The sequence below is a fragment of the Dipodomys ordii genome, unplaced genomic scaffold, assembly GCF_000151885.1.
Source record: "Dipodomys ordii isolate 6190 unplaced genomic scaffold, Dord_2.0 Scaffold43, whole genome shotgun sequence".
Taxonomy (NCBI): domain Eukaryota; kingdom Metazoa; phylum Chordata; class Mammalia; order Rodentia; family Heteromyidae; genus Dipodomys; species Dipodomys ordii.
In genome coordinates this window covers 13,624,079-13,631,266 of record NW_012267259.1, presented here as the reverse complement: position 1 = coordinate 13,631,266, position 7,188 = coordinate 13,624,079, and positions in this window count along the sequence as shown.

Sequence of the window (7,188 nt, the reverse complement as noted above, 5' to 3'; positions counted from 1 at the left end):
TGTGTGTGTGTGTGTGTGTGTGTGTGTGTATGTACCTTCACATAAAGAGATGTGCTTAAGACTTATTGCCAGCATTGTTTTGATTTGCATCCTTTCATAAATAGGAATCTGTTTTCTCTCATTTGTTTTTAATTTGTACAAAGACAGCCATGCTCAAGACAGAAGGTGAATCATGGAATGGAATGTGTGCTCAACAAAGTTACTGGTGTACATTGTAGTTCTTCTGTGTAAAAGGCAGTATTTCTGGCATTTTGAAAGTCCAAACTGAACTTTCCTTTAGCCACCTCAGCAATATCACAGCCTTTATTTCTTTCTGAGGATGTTTTTACTCCATCGAAGCCCAATATACTCCAATCAAAGAGTGCATGGTCACCTGCAAGAGTTCAAGAGTTCACTATTCTATTTCTGCTAATTTTTTAACTCCATTGCCGTGGGCACTTGGTGATGCAAATCATCTTCACTAAAAGGATTTTTAAAGGAAATTACCAGTAAAATATGATACAAAGGTATAAAAGTTGAGAATAATCTCTGCCCATGCAGGAAAATACATGACTTTTGGCAAATTGGCTTCCCTGAACTTAAATTATTATTTTCTTCATGAAGATTTATTTTAGGCTATTTATAATTATTATGAGAATAAAATGAAATGGTGGTTTTGTGAAAAGATTTATGAAGCGCAGAGTATCATAGTAGCGTAAACTCTTAGCAGGATTGGCATCTTTGCAGGTGGAGGTAAATTTGCTCTCTTTGAGGAATATAAGACCATGTAGAATCAAAAATTGATGTAAAGAGGCTTCTGCCCAAGCCATGCCTAGAAGACTGATTATGAAATTACAGCTTATTTCTGTAAAAATAGAGACATGTCTAGAACTTGAAGCATTTCCAATGAGGTGACACAATCTCCTATAATCCTTTGAGATTAAAAAATTATTGACTTTTGTTAGTCTGTTTGCATATCCCTCCCCCATTCTAAAACTTTGATGTAAATAGAAAAGTAGCCAACACTACTAGATATGAAAAATCATTTAAAATTCTCAGCGAATACATGAACCCATTTTAAGAAAAATAGAAACAAATATTCTCTGAGGAGTAGCTTTGGGCAGACATTATTCCAATCTTTTTTGTTAATGCCTTTCACTATCCTTAGCATGTTTGAGATTTACATATACATTGTATTAAATGATGGAACTAAGATACAAAGGAATTCAATTAACCTGTACAAATCACACAGCAAGCAAAGATATATAGCAATGTTTGCATAGAATGAAACAGGCATTACTAACAAAGTATTTTCTGTTCTATTAGCTGTTGATCTAATATATCATATGTTCTGGATATGAAAACATATAGAGACACTAGGATAATCTAAATGGATGACTTTTTTTTAAATGTTGAGTATAAACTTTTCTAAAACTCAAGTGTTTTGTAAGTGTCTAACCATTCTAGAAACGTTTTTGCTATATTTTCCCTTTCTGGAGAAGATAGTTATCACAGGTTTATACTCAAAAATTGACCAAAAACTATGGAAATTAGAAACAAAGTACATTAAATTAGCAATTCCTCAAATTAACCTTATAATTTCGCTAACTTCTAATTATTTCACTAAATACAAATTTCAGGATTTCTTCATTTGTATAGCTTTCCTAGAGTGAGATGACTCCAGTTTTTCTCATAAATAACATTATAAAATAATGTCTTTGTTTTGCTTCATTTGTGGTGTTTGGGATTTTGTTCAGGGCCTTGCCCTAATACCTGAACAGCACTTCCAGTCCATAGAAATGTTTTAATGCAGGGCTTTATGAAAAGAAAGTATGCACAGAGTAGCCTCAGAATAAATTATAGGGAAATGTAATTTTTGCAAAAGGGTAGCTTAATCAGGGATACAAGTGAAAATGAAAAGTCAATGTAGAGGATTAGTTTAAAAAACTAAACAAATTAACAGATGATGAAGCTACATCACTGAGATAGAGAGAAATGCCAATGTGAAAGAAGACAAATATGAAGAGGAGACAGAGTGTTTTGTTATCAGCTGGTGGTGTGATTCATTCTCCTTCAGCAAGTGAAACAACTCTGATAATGTAGTTGTACGGCCAAACTGATGAAGTAACATAAGAATGAAAAAAGAAATTCTAAATGAAGAGAAGAGAAACAAGAGTCAAAGCCTTGTTTATCACAGAGAAAATGGGGTCTAAGAGAAGAAATTTTTTTTTTATAAAACGAGGTTTGTAAGGTCAGCAATTTCATTTACGTTGTTGCAAATTTGAGGTGCCAGAATTACATGGTCTCCAGATGGTTATCACCAAGGACTTCTTTCTTTCTTTCTTTCTTTTTTCTTTCCTTTTCTTCAGATCTTTTTCCTTTGCCTTGAAACCAGAATAGTTCATAGGAGAATACTGCCTATTTGAGTTTCTGTCACCATTTGATGGACATCAATACCAGTACTTCCTTAAGAACAAGCTATAAAACACCACACTCCTGTGTTCCATGGTAGAGCCCCATTAGCTCTGGAAATAGAGCTAATATTTTTGTATATCTTGTATGTAAATATTGTGTATATTGGCTGTGTGTGGCTAAATTATTTCATTATGTCTGTCTTTTAACCAACTATTATCATATATAATTGCAAGCTGATTTAAAAGGCACGGAAGATACAAAAGTATTATTATATAGCTGTTCTCCATCCCCACGCCTGTGGGGTAATGGAGAGATTATACTAAGAGCAGAAGTCACACTATCATACATTTGGATCTCTTTGCATTGGAGCAAACTTTAAGGCCTCGCCTTCCCTCTCTTCCCTCCTTCTTTCCTTTTATTTCTTCCTTCTTTCCTAGCTTCCTTCCTTTTCTTTATTTTTTCTTCTTTTTTTGTCTTTCTACAATAGAATTAATGTAGTACTTATGATATAAGCACTATTCTTATCTAGATTGTCCCACTTAAAGACAAATAAATTAAGATGTAACAAGCTACAAATGAGAAAACAAATAAAGATATTGATCCAAATCCAGGAATGGCTGCAATGTTTGTGTTTCTAATTATTAAGACTATTAAGTGAGAATTTGCCCTGTTAATTATTTGTTGCTAAAGGTTATTTTAAACTTGCATGAGTTCTGTTGTATTTGAATAAATCAGATTTTCAACAACTGGTCCTCTTGTTTTTCTAGATTCCCCTTCCACAACTGTTTTTTTCCTATTGAAGCCACATTCTACTTCTCCTGGCATTAAGAAGGAGTAAAAGCAATAGGAAGTGAATCTCTCGAAATAGTCATTGACAATAATAGATTTTTCACAATGTCCCAAATTAGACGGTCTACAATATCGTAAACAGTATTTTAAGGTTACATTGGCTAGGGTTCCACTTCTCTTATGAAAGGAAATAAGCCAACAGAGCCTAAATTACTTTAAATTTATTATTATATATATTATTTTCTTGGACTTTTTCTTTATTCATAACATAGAAAGTTTCATTTTGTAGGTGTTCATTCTGGTTTAGCACATAGAAATCAGTGTTATCAAATAAAATTACCAAGTGCATTGAAATGCTATTGATTTTAACTAAAATTCTCTTTCAGTGAAAGGTATGTTTCTCTCATGTGTAACTTAGAGGAGAAAATACCCATACAGTGTATGCATAAAAAATCTATTATGAACCTCCTCATGGTAAGTGTGCATTTGTTATTTCTTCTTTTCTAAACAAGGTATTTATTATTTATCTAACCATAATCCATCCATAGTACACATATAGTTGCCAAGATTTTTTATATTTTTTTATTGTAAAGATACTGTACAGAGGGGTTACAGTTACATGAGCTAACTGTAATGAGTAATTTCCTGTGGAGCATATGTACCCCCTCCTTTGTTTTTCCCCTACCATCCCTTCCCTCCCCCACTTCCACAACTCCTCCCTCCCTCCACATGCCCCCTGCTGAAGTTGTAAAGTTCATTTTCAACATAGTCTCTCCTACATCTCATTGTTACAATGGGTGATTAAATTGTTGCCGTGATTTTATTTGTGACCACCATAGTTTTTAACTCAAGATCTCTCACTTGTACTAGTTTTCTCAGATGGTATAACACCATTTGAACCAAGTTTCCACCTCAATTTTTGTTGGTTATTTTGGGCATATTTTGATAAATTATTGAGGCTACCTAAGCCTCTCAATTAGTAGGGATAACAGAGATCTGTTTTTAGCACCTACTTGTCATGAATTTAAATTTTATACCTGTAAAACTTATCTACAATAACAGAGATAAATCAGTAGAGATTATGCTTATTTCAATTGTCTAATATATGTTATTGATGACACATGTAAAATAGGAGATCAAAATATAACTGCAAAGTCATTAAAAAGTAAATAGTGCTTTCTGACCCTCAATATGTAGAACTAGGTCAAGGCGTTAATTTAAGAATGAAGTTTTCAGTTCACTGTCGCTCTGTACGCTGTCAGTATCGCTCTTTTGTTGTTGGTGGTGGAAATGATTGTGGGGCTTGAACTCAGGGCATGGGTACTGTCCCTGAGATGTTTTTTTTTTTGCTCAAGGCTAGCACTCTACCACTTTAAGCCATAGCTCCACCCCCATTTTCTCCTGGTTAATTGGACATTAGGGTCTCAAGGCCTTTTCTGCCTGAACTGCCTTTGAACCATGAGTCTGAGCTTCCTGTGTAGCTAGGAATACAGGCTTGAACCACCAGTGCCCAACTCAATATTGTCCTAAAACAGCAAAGTTTACATTAAAATTGCTGGATTGAGTAGCAGTGCCATTTTGAAATCTTGGTCATGAAGCTGAATAGTTCAAAATTGTAATAGAAGTCCACAGCCTTATCTGCTTGGTAAATTCCTACAAATTTAACATCACATAATATAAGAAACTATTTTCTTTTCTGATAATCAAGATAGATAATTAGTTTCATCTTTGGGTAGAAAAACATTTTTAAAATATTTAGTGTTGCAGCATAACAAATTATCCCAAAATTTAACCACTACAATGACAAACATGCACCCAATAGCAAGTGTCTTCAGGCTGTCTTCGAGATGCTAGACTTGTTTTTATTATATATTAGTTAAAATATCTTATAAATATGTGCTCTATATGACTAGTATGAGTTTTATCTTAAATTAATATGCTTGCTTGTCAAATGTGAATAAGTTGATTTTAGAAGGTATTGATTGTTAAGCAATTTTGCAAGGTGGGCATGCCAATCACTCTATAGTCCATTTGACTTTCGCCATTCTCTTAGTGTTCCCTGAGCTTGAAGTTTCTATGTATGTTTTCTGACTAAGAATGAAAGGTTAATAAGAAACCTGAAGCATCATTCAACTATTTGATGCCACATCTGGCTACCCAAATTGATCCTATTCTCAAAATGTGTTGCCAATTGGAAAACATCAAGAACATTAAAAACATATGTCTTTGTTTTAGAAGTTTATTTAGTCTTATGCTTCATGTTTTCACTCAATTTTCCTGGGATAAGGGAAGACTCTTAATATTCTTTGCAATATCCAACTTAGAAAAATAGTTTTAAGTTATGTATTCCTTGCTTAAGTTTGAGGCAATTTTTCTATAAAATAAGAGTATATGTTTTGTGTATGTGTGTGTGTATGTGTGTGTGTGTGTGTACATGCGTGCACATGCAGGCTTGTGTGTCTTTAGACTACATTCGGTTCCATTAAATGATCAGTCTTTACTTGTACCAACACTACATGATCCCAGATGCTGTAATTTATAATAAGTTTTGATAACAGAATTTTTCATTCCCCTAGATCTGTTTTTCTTAGAAATGGGCTTGTCTACTTCTTGACTACTTTTTAAATATAAATTTAAAAATAAGCTTGTCAGTTTTGACAAATCTCCTAGTGGGATTTTTGATTGAGACTGCATCAGATCTATTCAATTTTGGAGAAACTGACAGCTCAATAATACTGAACCTCCAAATCTATTAATATGATGCACACTTCCATTTATTCGTATCTTATTTGACTTCTCTCAACACATTTTGCAGCATATCGGTGTAGGTTGTTCATTTTCTGGTAAATTCATTCAACATATAATTTATTTTTATGATAATGTAAGTGGCAGTATTATTGTTTTTGTTTTGTGTGTTTGACTTCAGTATATAAAAACATGATTGAATTTGAATTTGACATGTGGATCTTGGAATGAAAGCCCTGCTAGTTTCAATTCTTAATTATAAAACTTTTTTCCTGAAATTTGTTTTAGATTTCCATAACTATATATATACATATATATGTGTGTATATAATCATGTTATTTGTGATTAGTGACAAGCATTACTTTCTTTGAAAAATAAAAATAAAATTACCTCTATTTCTTACTGTCACAGAATAAAATATGAATTTCAAGTGCAAATGTATATGGTGGTTGTAAGTATACTTCCTGTTTTTCAGATTCAAGAGAAAATTTTAAATTATTAAATATAATTATTTAATATATGATTCCATGAATATTTTCATTGCAATAAGTCATTGCTATATTTTTAGAACACTTAAGTGTCAATTGGTATTTCATTACATCAAATCACTTTTCTCCATTCAATATGATAATGTGGTTTTTATATAATTGAGAACTTCTGATACAAAAAGTCATTATTTGGTTACAAATTATTTTTATGTGGGACAGCTTTCTAAGGGTCATATATTTTAAACTTATAGAAAAATAGCAAGAACACTACTATCTTCCCTTATCTTTTTTCAAGGATTGTTTCTGATATCTTCATTTGCATGCATATCCTCTACATATTTTTATCTTCTATTTGCTCTTTATGACGCTATTTACCTACAATTTTTCTGTGCAAGTATATTCTTATAGACATATGTGTGTTTTCTGAAATGCTATTAAGAAGTTTTTATGCTTCTTTAATTTAGAGTATATATCCTTAGGAACAGAATATTCTATTTTTGTTAATTTATTAAGAAATGATTTTTAGAAAGGATATCCCCTTAAATAAGAATCCAGAGTGGTCTCAACACCCCAGTCCTCCTGGCCCTACTTCTCAAGTTCTAGAATTTTAGCCTTGCCAGTATATTTTCTTGTGTAAACAAAATATAATGTTCTGTATTAAAGAAATGGAATCATTGATATATTGCTGTTATATAATTCATAAGCCAAATTTCTGAAAGATAAACAAGAAGTGCACACCATACAAAGACAAATTCTTTTTATATTTATGTCA